Source organism: Lemur catta, chromosome 5 (genome assembly GCF_020740605.2).
Source record: "Lemur catta isolate mLemCat1 chromosome 5, mLemCat1.pri, whole genome shotgun sequence".
NCBI lineage: Eukaryota > Metazoa > Chordata > Mammalia > Primates > Lemuridae > Lemur > Lemur catta.
In genome coordinates, this window is record NC_059132.1 from 58,056,330 (window position 1) to 58,071,725 (window position 15,396).

Genomic DNA, 15,396 nt, shown 5'->3' on the forward strand with positions numbered 1-15,396 from the left:
CTTAGACAGTAGCAGCCAAATGCCACAGAAAAAACTGTGGCCTCACCTCCACTCCTACCAGCAAAAACTGAGTGAGAGTCTAGACTTCTACCATTTCCAGGTACCCCATCAAGTCTACCTAAGTGGTGCCAGAGAAGGAAAGTAGAGAGTTGGGAATTTCATCTCCACCAGGCAATAAGGAGTCCCCAACCCCCCAGAGCACCACTGGTGTCCATGGAGACCACATGAAAAGCTTGGCCTGCCATCACACCCAGCAGTAATAAAGTGCTCCTCCCCTCCTCTACTGGAGTGGCATCAGAGAAAGCTTAGTGAATGAAGAGTCAGAACTTTTCACTACTGCTCTCCACTTGGCCTCCAGTGACATTGAGTTGGGGTGGCCTGGTTACTACCAAGTGGAGAGTAGTAATGAGTCTTCATGCCCCTCCCAGCCAAGGTGATATTAATGGAGGCTTACTGGGGAACCAGAACTCCCACCCCTGCCCTCCAATTATGAGGAGTCCCTCCCCATCCTCAGTTGTCAACAGAGGCATGGATTTCTACCCCACCTGGCAGCAACAAGGCAGCACCATAATAAGAATGTTTCAGTGAGCAATTATGAACGTTCTTGAAACAAATGAAAAAACAGAAAGTCTCAGCAAAGAAAATAAAGGTATAAAAAAGAACCAAAAGGCAAATGTAGGAGTGGAAATAAACCAAAATTAAAAAAAAAAAAAAAACCCAATAGGTAACCTCAACAGGAGAATGGAAAGAACAATGGCAATAACAAAAAGAATCAGTAAACTTGAAAAAAACAACAAAAATTACCCAATCTGAAATACAGAGAAAAAATAGATTTCAAAAAAACAAGAAAAGGCTTAAGGACCAGTAGGATTATAACAAAACATCTAACATTCATGTCTTTGGAGACTAGGAAGGAGAGGACAAAGAGGGTGTGGCTGAAAAACATATGTGGCTGAAAACTTCCCAAATTTAGCAAAAGCATAAACCAACAGATTCATAAAACTATAAGTGAATGTTAAGCAGGATAAACCCAAAGAAATCAACACTGAGGCATATTATAGTCAAACTTCCATATAAGTACCTAACGCTAACTGATCGCACCACTGGAGCTCCAAGCTTCTGAAGACTAAAGACAAAGAAAAAATAGCAAGTAGCTAGAAAGAAGCAATAAGAAAGTAGCAAGAAAGAAGCAATAAGAAAAAAAAATTGAGTGACAGATTTTGCCTTAGAAACTATACAGGGCAGAAGAAAGTGGCACAATATTTTCAAGTGCTGGAACAAACAAACAAACCAAACCAGAACTGTCAACCCAGAATTATACATCCAGCAAAAATATCCTTCAGGAACGAAGGGAAAATCAAGGCATTTTCAGATGAAGGAAAATTAAGATAGTTCGTGACCAGCAGACTTACTACAAGAATGGCTAAAGAGTCCTTTAAACAGAAAGGAAATGATAAAAAAGGAATCTTGGAACATCAAGAAGGAAGAAAGAAAATAGAAATTATAAAAACATGCCTAAGTACAATAGGTTTTCTTTCTTCTCTTGAGTTGTCTAAATAATGTTTGACTGTTGAGGCAAAAATTTTAACAGTATCTGATGGGGTTCTAAATGTATGTACAGGACACATGTAAGAAAATTATATTGCATATTTATATTATAAACTAAAGGGACATAAGAGAGGGAATATGTTAACACTTCACTTAAACTGGTAGAGCAATAGATGTGATAAGCTATGTACATATAATGCAATACCCAGAGCAACCACTAAAAATGCTATACAAAGAGTTGCACTTGAAAGCACTATAGATAAATCAAAATGTATTTTTAAAAAATGTTCAAGTAACCCACAGTAAAGCAAGAAAAAGAAATCAGAGAAATGAAAAACAAAGAGAACAAACATAAAATAAAATAAAATAAAATAAGATAAAATAAAATAAAATGGCAGACATAAACCATGGTATATCAATAATTACATTTAATGTAAATGGTCTAAATACACCAATTAAGAAAATGAGATTAGTAGAATGGATAAAAATTAAAAGAGATGACCCAACTATATACTGTCTATAAGAAGCTCACTTCAAATATCATGATATCAGTAGGTTGAAAGTAAAACGATGGAAAAAGATATGCCATGCAAGTATTAATTAAAAGAAAGCAGGATAGCTGTATTAACATCAGAAAAGTAGACTTCAAGGCAAAGAAAATTACTAGGGACAGAGAGAGATATGATTCACCAAAAAGACAGCAATTCTAAGTAAGTATGCACCAAATAACAGGGTGGCAAAATATATGAAACCAAAACTAAGAACTGAAAGGAGAAATAGATAAGTCCACAATTATAGTATTGGGGACTTCAACACCTCTCTCTCAACAATTGGTAGAATAATTGGATAGAAAACCAGCAAAGATATAGAACAGGGGTCCCCAACCTATCATGAGTTGTATAATTATTTCATTATATATTACAATGTAATAATAACGGAAATAAACTGCACAATAAATGTAATGCACTTGAATCATCCTGAAACCATCCCCCACACCCCCGACCCCAGGTCCATAGAAAAATTGTCTTCCACGAAAACGGTCCCTGGTGCCAAAAAAATTGGGGACTGCTTGACTTATAGAACACTCCACCCAATAATAGCAGCATTCTTTTCAAGCAATCACGGAACACACACACCAAGATAGATCATATCCTGGGCCATAAAACAAACCTCAATGAATTTAAAATAATTAAATCATGCAGAATGTACAATCTAACCATAATAAAATCAAACTAGAAATCAATAACTGAAAAATAATAGGAAAATAAGCAAACACATGTAAACTAAACTCCCTTTTAAATAATCCATGGGTCAAAAAGTAAATCTAAATGAAAATCAAAACATACATTGAACTGAATGAAAATGAAAATATGGCATGTCAAAATTTGTGGAATGGAGCAAAAACAATACTGAGATGGAATTGTATAGCACTAAAAGCTACATCAGAAATCAGGAAAGTTCTCAAATTAAACTTTAGAATTGTACCTCAAGAACCTAGAAAAGGAAGAGCAAAATAAAGCCCCCCACCCCCACAAAAAGCAGAGGGAGGAAATAATAAAGACAAGAGCAGAAATCAGTGAAATTGAAAACCAAAAAACAATAGAGAAAATCAGTGAAAGAAAAAAATGGTTCTTCAAGAAAAAAATCAATCAAATTGACAAATCTCTATCAAGACTCACAAATTAAAAAGTAGAGAAAAGACAAATTACTAATATAAGGAAAGAGACAGAGGATATCACTACAGACCCTGCAGACATCAAAAGGATAATAAGAGAATACTACACACATAAGTTAGATACCTTAGATAAAATGAACCAATTCCTGAAAAAGCACCTACCCCAACTGACACAATATGAAATTGATAATTTGAATAGTAGTGCTATAACTATTAAGGAAATTGAATCTGCAATTTTAAAACTCTAGAAAAAGAAATCTCCAGGCTCAGATTGTTTTACTGTAGAATTCTACCAAACCAACGAAGAATTAACACCAATTCTACTTACTCTTTTCCCAAAAATAAAAGAAGCAGGAGCACTTTCCAATTCATTTTAGGAAGCCAATATTATCCTGATATCAAAACCAGAGAAAGACAGCATGAGAGATGAAGGGGGGGGGTACTACAGACCATATTCTTCATGAATGTAAATGCAACAATCCTTAACAAAATATTAACACATAGATTTCAGCACTATATCACCATGGAATTATATATCATGACCTAGTGGTGTTTATTCCAGGGATGAAAGCCTATTTCAACATTCAAAACTCAATCAGTGTAATCTACCATATTATCAAGCTAAAGGAGAAAAAAGTCACATAATCCTATCAATTGATGCAGCAAAAGCACTTGCCAAAATTCAACATCTATTCATAATCAAAGTTTTCAGAAAACTATTTAATAGGAATAAGGATAATTTCCTCAAATTGATTTAAAAAAAACTTTAAAAAAATAAAACCTACAACTAACTTACTTAATGATGAAAGACTGAATACTTTCTAAGATCAGGAACAAAACAAGGATGTCCCATCTCGCCACTACTATTCAACATAGTACCAGAAGTTCTACACAATAAGGCAAGAAAAGGAAATAAAACTGTCCCTATTTGCAGATGAATGATTTTCTATGTTAAAAACCCAAGGAATCTACCAAAAACATACAAAAAATCAAAAAAACCCAAAACTTCTAAAACCAGTGAGTTCAGCAAGGTCACAGAATAAAAGATCAACATACAAAAATCAATTGTGCTTCTACACACTAGCAGTGAACAGGTGTAAACAGAAATTAAAAATACAATACCATTTGTAATTACTCAACAGAATGAAACACTTAGGTTTAAATTTAACAAAACACATTGAGAACTTGTATACTAAAAACTACAAAATGCTAATGAGAGAAATCAAAGATCTAAATAAGTAGAAAAATATATTATGTTCATAGATTTGGAGATTCCCATGTAGTAAAGATTATGCTTTACTTTAATAAAGTTAATGCTTCCCAAATGGATATACAGTTTTAACACAATTCCTATCAAAATCCCAGCAAGATTTGTTATACACATGCACAAGATTATTTTAAAATTTATTTGGAGAGTGGAACTAGAATAGCTAAAAGAATTTTCAAAGGGGGAATAATATGGGAGAAATTCAGCCTATCCAATTTTAAGGCTTTTTACATAACTACAGTAATCAGGACTGTGTGGTATTGCTAAAAAGATGAACATACAGATCAATGGAACAAAACAGAGAAGCCAGAAATAGACCCTTAAATATTACCAGCTGATTTGTGACAAACAAAAGCAATTCAATAAAAGGATAATCTTTTTTAAAAAATTACAATAGATATTAATAGACAAAAATGAACCTTGACCTAAACCTCACACCTTATTCAAAAATTAACTCCAAGATCATCATAGGCTTTAATGTAAAATGTAAAAGTATAAAACTTTTAGGTGAAAACATAGGAGAAAATCTTCAGGATCTATGACTTGGGGAGGAGTTCTTACACATGACACCAAAAGTATGATCTATAAGAAAAAAATATTGGATTTCATTAAAATTAAAAACTTTTGCTATCCAAATTTTCAGAGGATGCGAAACAAGCAAGATACTGGAACAAATTATTTGCAAATTACATATCTAATAAAGGACTCATGTCCATAATTTATAAAGAACTCTCAAAACTCAACAGTAACAAAACAATCTATTAATGAGAAGAAAATGGTCAAAAGACATGAAGAGACATTTCACTGAAGAAGATAAGTGTGTGCCAAATAAAGACATGAAAAAGTGCTCAACATCACTTAATGCAAATTAATACCACAGTGAGGTATCACTGCATATTTATCAGAACAGTTAAAATAAAAAATAGTGACAATACCAAATGCTGGCAATGATGTGGAAAAGCTACATCTCTCATACATTGCTGGTGGGAATGTAAAATGGTACAGCATTTCTGGAAAATGGTTTGGCAATTTCTTTAAAAAAAGTAAACACATACTTACCATATGACCTAGCAATTGCACCCTTGGACTTTTATCCTAGTGAAATGAAAATTTAGGTCCACACAAAAACCTGCACACAATTTTTCACAGCAGCTTTATTTGTAATAGCCTCCCCCAATTCCCACTCGCTGAAAAAGGAGAGAGGAAGCAACCAAAATATCGTATTATACAACAGGTGAATGGTTAAACAAACTGTGGTACACCCATACTATGGAATACCGCTCAGTAACAATAAGGTACAAACTACAAATTATAGATACATATGACAACTTGAATAGATCTGAAGGACATTGTGCAGAGTGGGAAAAAAAAAGCTAATCTCAGAAGCTCATCAACCGTAAGAATCCATTTATAAAACATTCCCAAAACAAAAAAATTATAGACATGGAGAGCAGATTAGTGGTTGCCAAAGGTTAGGGATGGTGTAGGGAAGAGAGAGGAATGACTGCAGGGGGATTATATGAGGGAGATCTTTGTAGTGTTGGAATAGTTCTGTATGTTGATTGTGGTAATCATTACAAGAGTCTTCATGGGATAATATGACACAGAATTATGGGCACATTTTATCTCAGTGCCAATTTCTTGGTTTTATTATTATACTATAGTTAAGTACAATGTAACCAATGGTGGTAGCAAAGTAAACTATATATGGGACCTCTCTGTAATATCTTTGCAACTTCCCATAAATCTATAATTCAAAATAAAAAGTTAAAAAAAAATTAATGCCAAGCCACACCCCCAAACCATCCAAATTAAAATATCTAGGGGAGGAACCTACCCAATTGTATTTTTCTAAAGTGCATGGAGTAATTCTAGGGATGGGAACCACAGCCAGCTCATGTTATTACTGAAACTAGGCACATGGAGTACCTATAAATCTGGAAGTTAGAAAGGAAGGCAAAAACTGCACAAATCTATTTTAGGTCTCTTGAGGGTTTTACTTCCCTAATGTTAAAACTTAGCATTAAAGTGAATCCAAATAATGTGGATGGGATCATCAGTCATCCATTATGTTATAGGCCATTTTCTACAAAAACGCCAGCCCCAATACACTGTTCTTTAGATTCTTAAGCATTTGGTATCACTGTTACAATTTTAAGATGCTAAAAAGCAATTACAATCACATTTAAATATGCAGTAATTTTAGAAAGTTAATGTTTCACTGAGTCCCCACTTTAGATGGAGAACAAAATGAGTTCGAGTTTTTATTTTATTTTAACAAAGTGCTGACTACAACCAGCAGGAACCCCTGGGAAATATGTGAAAAGCAAGTATTACTATTTTGACTACAAATTCTTATGTATTATTTTTATTAATAATCACCAACTATTACCTAGTAGACTCTTTGAATTTAACTGTTTAAGAAGTGTGTTGAAGACATAGAGAAGCCAAGTATTATTTTGAGCCAATAAACAGCGACTTGACCAACCAAATGCCTTATGTGGTCATTAATCATTCTTTATCCCCATCATCAAAAGACACTCACTGTGCATCTATTCAGCTGGGCCAGGGGATTACAGATTTTGGAAAGATTCCTTCCTTGCCTTGAAAGGGTTTAAAATCTGTTTGAGGATGGGGCCAAATACAGAAAATGATAAATAACAAAGCAAAGAAAGATACGCTGAAATCTGGACTGATAGAAAGTAGAAAATGGCCAAAGTGCTTGTTTTTACTGGAAGTACTTTTGCATGAGCTGGGAAGGGAGTTTGCATCTTCTGGGCTCATAGATCCTACAGAGGAGCAGCTTCAACAACGCAAATTTATGTTATCTATCAGGAGGATTTCGCTTAGCTGTCAGTTGTGAACTTACTTCCAAAAATGCAGCTGTTTTGAAACGAGAAATCTGGCACCAAAAAAAAAGTGAAAATGAAGCATAAGAGATTACCTCCCAGCCAACTCTGATCAACAGCTACATCTCCTTCTCCCCCACCTTCAAGATTTAAAGGTTTTGGATGCGGATGGGGGCGGGGAGGGGAGTGAACGACTTGCCTCGCACCAAGACCACCAATCTCTTTTCTCTCTTCTTTCTCTCTCTCTATGAATACGACCCTCACACACTCTCTGATTTACAGTCTACGTCTTCCCAGATTTATGTTCTGGAATGATTTAGCCACTTGGAAGCGTTAAGGTTTCTAACTGTCGCAAAGTTCAATTTAAAAGCAAAATAAGGACTGATCGCGTTTTAACAGGTTGACAGTGCAAATTCTTTTAAAGAAAGTTGTTCCGTGATTGTGGGAGGTAATCAACACCTACTCAGGCATTCTTCCCTAAGACAGCTGAGGTTTATCATTTTCGCTATTATGACAGTGAATTTTTCCTACTTTGCGTTACGCCTTTTGGCAGGAGCCTCCACTCTGCAGGTGTCAGCGCTGCAAGGGCCGAACCCAACCGCCAGAATGTCTGCCGAGCCTAGCAGGACGTGTCGCCCAGCAAAACACAAAGCCCAGGGAGAAGGCGACTGAGGAAGGGACTGGGACCAGAGCCCTAGAAAACTAGAGCGAGTGCATTTCCCGGCAGGAGGAACCCACGGGAGCCTGGAAAAAAAAAAAAAAAGAGAGAGAGAGAGAGAAAGAAAAAAAAAAAAAACACCCCCGCGCTCTCAAGCCCGGCGCGAGCCAGCGAGCGCGCGGGCTGGCCCGGCTGCTCCAGCTGGAAGTCATTGTGCGCGCTGGCGTCTGCGTTGTCAGGGCGACCGCCCGGCCGGCGCCAGCGGAGGGGGGAGGCGGGCTCTGTGAATGGGTGACGTCACGCGGCCGGCGCCAGGCAGTCTGGGCGGCCGGGCCAATGAATCAGCTGTCCGGGGGAGGGAGCGGCGCGCGGGAGGAGGGTGCAGGAATGCGCCGGGTGCCGCGCGGCCCGGGCCTGCGGGAGCCGCCACCGCCCCGCCCGGCCCCGCCCCGCTCGCCGGGGCTGGAGGCCGGGGAGTCGGGGCCCGGCCGTCCCTCCCCGGTTCGGCGTGTCCCCGCGGCCCGGCTGCGGCTGTGCCCCGCGTCCCTCGCTGGCGGCCGCTTCCCCCCGCCGGCGCGCGCTCTGCGGGGAGGCCCACGCGCCGGGGGGTGGCGGGCCGGGGCTTCAGTTAGAGATGATTTGTTTTCCACTTACTACGACTGTGGCACTTAGTTAAAAAGGAAAAAGAAAAAAACCTGTCCTTGTATATAAAATGGACGTTGGAAGTGTTGGTGAATTCACTGCGCCCTGGGCTTTGTGCTAGGTGCTGGGTGTCGCAAAAAACAAAGGATCAGAGGGCTCTGAGGAGCTCAACATTGAGCAGGGAGTAAGTGTGACAAACTCATGATTGGGCTTGGAGCCAATGGCACTTTCTTCTGTTATTCTACAGTGCTGGACTATACAGTGCCTTTAGGTTCTAGAAGGTAAATGGCTCCAAAGGATCCCAGTTTTTTAATGCTTCTAGGTCGTGTTTTTCCTCTGTCTTGTCTTGGTGTCCATTATACAGTGCCCTCCAGGAGCGCAAGCACTGAGTCATTGTCACTGTTCCCAGCATTTATCGCTCTCTCAGATGCATGGTAAGGACTGGAAATTGTCCATGGATAATGTACAATGCGAAGACAAATTATCTTTGAGTAAAAGCTTGAGTGAAAAGAGTGCCTTTAAATTCCTAAAAAACTCTTTGGGTGCTTGCTTGTTTGTTTTGGGCGGTTGTTCAAGTCCGGTGATGTATTATAACTGACACTGGAAAACCGGAGAGTGTGGCCTATTATAGACGATGTCATTAAATCTGCCCTTCCTGCTGCAGTAACTTCCCTCTCTGCGCCTCTCTTTATCTATAAAATGAGGAGATCTGGTGAGATGTTCTCTTAAGACCCCTGAAATTCGAGGAGTCTGTCACTGTATTTCTCAACCTTTAAATTTTGAGTTTACTATTCCTGTAATTGTATTTGGTACACATGACATTCATTTAACAAATATTTCAGGGTCCCTGGTATGTGAGTAGTATGTACTAGAAGTTTTAATTGAATTAAAAAAAGAAATTTTTAAAGATAGGATTCCTGATCTGAAAACCTTTTATGCAAGTAAGAAATAAACTAGGAAACAAAAGCAAATGCTAGTAAACTGTTATAGACCAGTCCAGTCGCAGTGTTTGATGTGCATCTAGTCACTTGGTGTCTGGTTGAAATGCACACTGAGGTTTGGAAATCTACATTACTAACAAGAGCCCAAGTGATGTTGATACTGCTGACCCTGGGCCACACTTTGAGTCAAGAGGATCATGACTATACAGTACCAAGGAAAGCATAAGGTAAACATATGATGGATGTAAAATGGTGTCATTTCCTATAAGTCTGTGGAGGAGGTGAGCTTGAGCCAGGTGATCGAGCATATGATTGGCTGATGTGAATGAAAAAACAGAGGAAACAGCATAAATAATAATTGCATTGGAGGGAAAGGAGCAAAAGTAAGAAGAGTGAAGACGATTTTGTTTGACTTCAATTAAGGAATATTTGTGGGTACTACAAAAGATGAGATTGGAGATATACAGGTGGTAATCAGACAACCTTGGTGGTTATCAGTCCCAGTTAATTTGGTATGAAGGAGGAAACTGAGGGGCAGTACAATTTCATTAAATAAGGGCAGAGCTCAGAGTGGAAGCTAAATCTGAGAAATTTAGATTGCAAATATAAATAGCAGAGTCCTTGATATAAGAAAAAACACTTGCCATTGTTGTCCAGAGTGAAAATAAGAGGGAAGAATAAAGCAAGAGAAAGAGACCTATAGAAAATAGTATTAATAGTTCATGCATGGAGTTTGGGGTAAGGTCTGGCCTAGGGAGATGAGGAAATAAGGGGAAGGATTTAATCTGGAAAATTTTGTATTTGCATAAAGTATAATGTTTGGAACCAGCTGATTAAGTGATCTTTCCCTGTAAGAAAATGAAAAACTTCCCTCTATCATTCCTGTGATCCAATATAGCGTTTTTTCAACCCTGACTTCACATCATCATCACTATTTTTTTTTAAAATAGGAATGCCTGAGCTCCACCCACAGGAATTTAATCAGAATCTCTGGGAGTGGAGCCCTTGCATCAGTATTTGTAAAGGCTCCCCAGGTGGTGGTAATGTGCAGCCAGTGTTGAGAATAACTAATCTAATATACAGTCTCCAGCTCATTCTGTAGGCTTCATTTCTGCCCCTGAACATTTTCCCCAGTGTTAACTATTATACTAGCACTAGATCATTTTTAATACTGGGTGTGTTTTGTGGTGGATTTTGATGGTTTATAGCACATTCTCTAACCTCAATGTCTTCCATCCCTCATTAACTGTCATGGCTTACTTGTGAGCATATCCTGATATCTCTCATTGGCAAGAAAAGGAACAGTGATTGGGCACATTACTGGATGGCAATGATAAACCTAGTTTATGAACCTATGTGGAACCATAGTGTGGCAGTGCAGTTATTTTACTTGATTTTATCTTTGCTTTAATAATCTACTTTAACAGCCTTTTTAGGATTACAGCTAGTGAAAGAGTACTTAAAATAACTACTTGGACCGTTGGAACTTTTGAGTCTTCTCTCAAAAATAATTTCAGTTATTTGCTGGAAAAAAAAAAATCCTGAATGTGGGAAGGACTTGCAGCCTTTTCCTTGGTGACTAACTTAACTTTTTAAACTTCATGGATTCATTTATTCCTGTAAAATTAATTGAGTACCTACTATGTGTCAGGTACTATTTCAGATAGGAAGACGCCAAGAGAAGAAAAGCATTTTCTGTGTCCTCCAAGAGGAAAAGATAAGCACAGTAAATTTCAGATACTGTTTTTATTCAGTTTGGACCTTTAAAAGGTACTTGACCTTTCCATACTATCTGGCAGATGCATTTTGTATTTCTTTAATTCAATTTATTTATTTAGTTTTTTTTTCAAATTACTAACAAGTTTACATGATTCAAAAACCAAAATATTCTCCTTCGCACTCTTCAGTGCATCTAATTTCCCTCTCACACTCACCAAAGTCACTGTTATTAATTTCTTAGCTACTTTTGAGAATATTTTTATGAATGTATAACCAAATAAAAATATAGTCTTATTTTCTCCCATTTTTACACTGTTCCATAACTTTTTTTTAAGTTTAAAAATATTGGGAGAGTGTCTTTGTGTATCAGCACATTCTGTTTTCATTTTGTTATTCCTCCATAATATTCTATTGTCTGGAAGTATCATAATTTATTTATCTTACTGCTGTTGGTGGTAATTTAGGTTGTTTCCAATCTTTTATTACAAAACTGCATAAATAACTTTGTACAATGTCTGTATCATTTTGTCCTTATGCACATAAAGTTTATCTGTAGGATATATCTCTACAAGCGAAATTATGGAGTCTTTAAAGATTGTATGATAACATTCCTGATTGTTTCCTTAAGATAAATTCCTAGGCATGATATTTCTGGGTTGAATAATATAAATATTTTTAAGGAGTTTTATATTTACTGACAAATTACCATCTAGAAAGTTACTACTGATTCATTTTCTCACTTGCATGGTATAAAAGTAACCCATTTCTCTGAAACTTTGCCAGTGCTAGAAAATGTTTTTTCTTTTCATAAATCTTTGTTTATTTGATGGGTAAAGCATTGTATATCTATTATATTAGCATGATTTCTATGAATATTATATAGTTTGAACTTTACCATATATTTTATTAGCTATTACATGATTAGAGACATATTTGTTCATTTCCTTTGTCCAATTTTAAAGAATTTTTATTTTTTGTGCTGGTTTGTAATAAAGTAGCACACTATTAATAATAATGACATATTTATTAAACTGTTACCTTGTTCCAGGCACTGTGCTAAGCATTTTTAATTGGTCCTTTGTATTGTGAATATTTGTCTGAGTTTGGTATGTGTCTTTAATCCTTATTTAAACATTATTTCCTTCTAAAAACCTATCGAGGATTTAAAAATTATGTAATAAAATAAACCAATGTTTCATATTTTTCTGTTTGTTTGCTTTAACACGTAAAAAAGTCTATGCCACTCTAAAATCACGTTAGCATTCATCTTTATTTTTTCTAGTTCCTGCAGGACTTTAAATAATTTTTAACACCCAAATTAATCGATAAGTATTTACCAATGGTTAACTACCTACAAGGTAATTACTATTTTCTTCTGTTTTAAGAAAACATTTGCTTATTTGGAAAAAGCATCTTTGTTAAAAAAAAAAAAGGGGAGGGAGGGAAGAAAAACTTTCTTATCCATTTTTTAAAAAATTATTTTTGCAAATACAAATAACTAAAAACATGCAGATGAGAGGAAAACTAAAATTACCCACAATCCCACCAACCTGAGACAATCCCTGTTAACAGAGCAAATCCAGATGATTTTCTGTCTGTAAAAAAATAAATAATATATACACGTATGTATTTTTATAGAAATGGCATTATACTATGCATACATTTTGTCTCCTGCTTTCCCCCCTGTCTTAGCCACTAAGGGTGCCTTTGTAAGTCAGTAACTCCTCATCTTCATCACTAGTCCTCCACTGTATGGAAGAGACCTCTCTAATGAGATCAGTTTCACCTCCAAGAGAAGGAAACCGGGGCAGAAGCATTCCAGGAAAAAACTTTACCTGCCTGTTTGATGTTCTTCAGCTCAGAATTTCCTAAAACAGTTTAATCCCATTGTTTCTCAAAGAGTTTCCGTTTCTTTGAGGGCCTAACTGCCAGTAAGAAAAGGCTAACACAGTGGTCAATCATTAACCTGCCCCAACAGGAGAGACAAGTCAGAGAGAAAACAAAAAACACTTTCTTAGCAAGGCCTGGTTCAAAATATTCTTCTAGACTTGTTTTCTTCTAGTTTGCTTTCTCTCCTTTTTCCTGCACCCCCTTGTCTTACCTCTAACCAGCTTACATGCACACCTCCTTTCAGATAATTTTTAACTTATGCCCCTTGTTTATTTTTTAACAAAACTAATGACATGATTTTCTCTCCCAGAGATCTGACCTTAGGTTTGTTTTAGCTGCAACAGTAGTATAGACCATTCTATCAATTATGAATGTATTCATGTGCATAGAGGCAATAGTAGACCAGCGGTAATGTTACCTTCTTCTGGAGACTCACCCTTATAAATAAATGATGAGATGTTTCTGTGAAATGCCTTTAGCAAAGGCAGGGGAAAGCATTACTTCTCAGAAGACTGTACATTTGAAAGATTGAAAACTGATACCAAAGGCTCCTCGATAGGATATAAACCACTTATGTGGAAAAAAAGAAAATGAAAAGAAAGAAATGAACTGGAAACTCTATAATGCTAAATTAGGTGACCAAAATTCTCTAGATGGCAAAATCTAAGTGAACATATCAGAGAGCCTAAAATAGATTCTCAGATATATAGATCTCTCCACCTCCAAATATCTTTTTATGTCGTACGTTTAAAATAAATCACTACACTTAAAAATCTTGGATGAAAATGTCATTTACGATACAATGCTACATTCCTATCATATCCTATTAAACATGATATTGAAAAGTTGTGCTAAATTAAGTAATTTCAAAGAGGGTGATACAATCTAATGGTATGTATGATAGCTTTTTATTATTAAACATCTTTTTCCTGTTTCATCTAATTAAGATCAGGCTTGTGTATTAAGCTATATTTTCAAGTCTAGATACTAATTTGAATAGCTTCATGAAGTATAGTGACCACTAGTTTCTTGAGCTGATCTTTTCTGTACTGTATATTCTAGCCCTGTTTCTAGCAAATAGAAAATGCTTTGTGGTTGCCACTAGAGGGCAAATAGCCTCCTGGACCTCTCTTTGACCAAAGAGCATCTCAGTCCAGGCTGCCAGAGTTTTAAGGTCTCATGTAACCTAGTCTTAAATCTTGCATTGCCAACTCCTAGTCAACTCACTGACTCAGTAAGCTAAGAACATCTTAATTTTTTTTAACCAAGAGACAACTGTGCTTTTTTACCAGCCCATTTCCGTGGCCCAATTTGGGATGATAGATCTCTTCCCTGAGTACACTTAACTTCTGACCTTCTCATCCTAACCCTTTCTGGTCTACTGCTTAAGCCCCACTGTTCTGCCAGCAAGATGACCTAACGTCACAGCATTCAACAGCATTCTCAGAGCCCACGATGACATAAAAGGCACTTTCCAGTCTGAATGATTTCAATTTCCCTTTCCAATCTCATCGCCTACTACTCCCTTATGATACCTTTACACTGTACCAGTTCAGAGTTACTGGCAGTTCATTAAACATAAGATGTTATTTCATGCCCCTGCATCTTTACTGAGGCTATTACTTCCACCTGGGGTGCTGGCACTGCCTGCCACACACGACTGCTAACTCTATTCAGATATCACCTATGGGAAGCCTTATACACTCTGCTGCTATCTTTTTCTGTCCCCTCTTCCTTTTCCAAAGCAATAGATTTACTTCTCCCTCTTCTAGGCTCCTCTAGCATCTTGTACACACCTCTGATAACAATGCTAACTCTGCTATTGTGATTATGTCTAGCAGAATATGAACATCTGATCTATTTTGAAATGTAAACTCGACTGTTTTGTCTTTCCTTGGCTGTATTCGGAATTGTTAGGAGTTCTAGAAGAAGGATGGAATGCAAACAACTCCTCTCCTCTCCAGGAAGCAGAGACCCAGCAATTGTGGTTTTTGAAAACTGAGCTCTCTCTGCTCTTGAGTAAGGAGATACAGGATTTCTGCTTGATAAAAATATGGACTGCATTGCTAGTTAAAAGAAGCAATTAGGACCTTTGGTATAAAGAATTATTTGGAAGTGGGAGAGACTGAGGTGGACCGGAACAGATTTGAAGAGGCCAAAACATCACAGGCCAGAGACAGGAAAGTGGTCTGAAAATACAGCTGCTG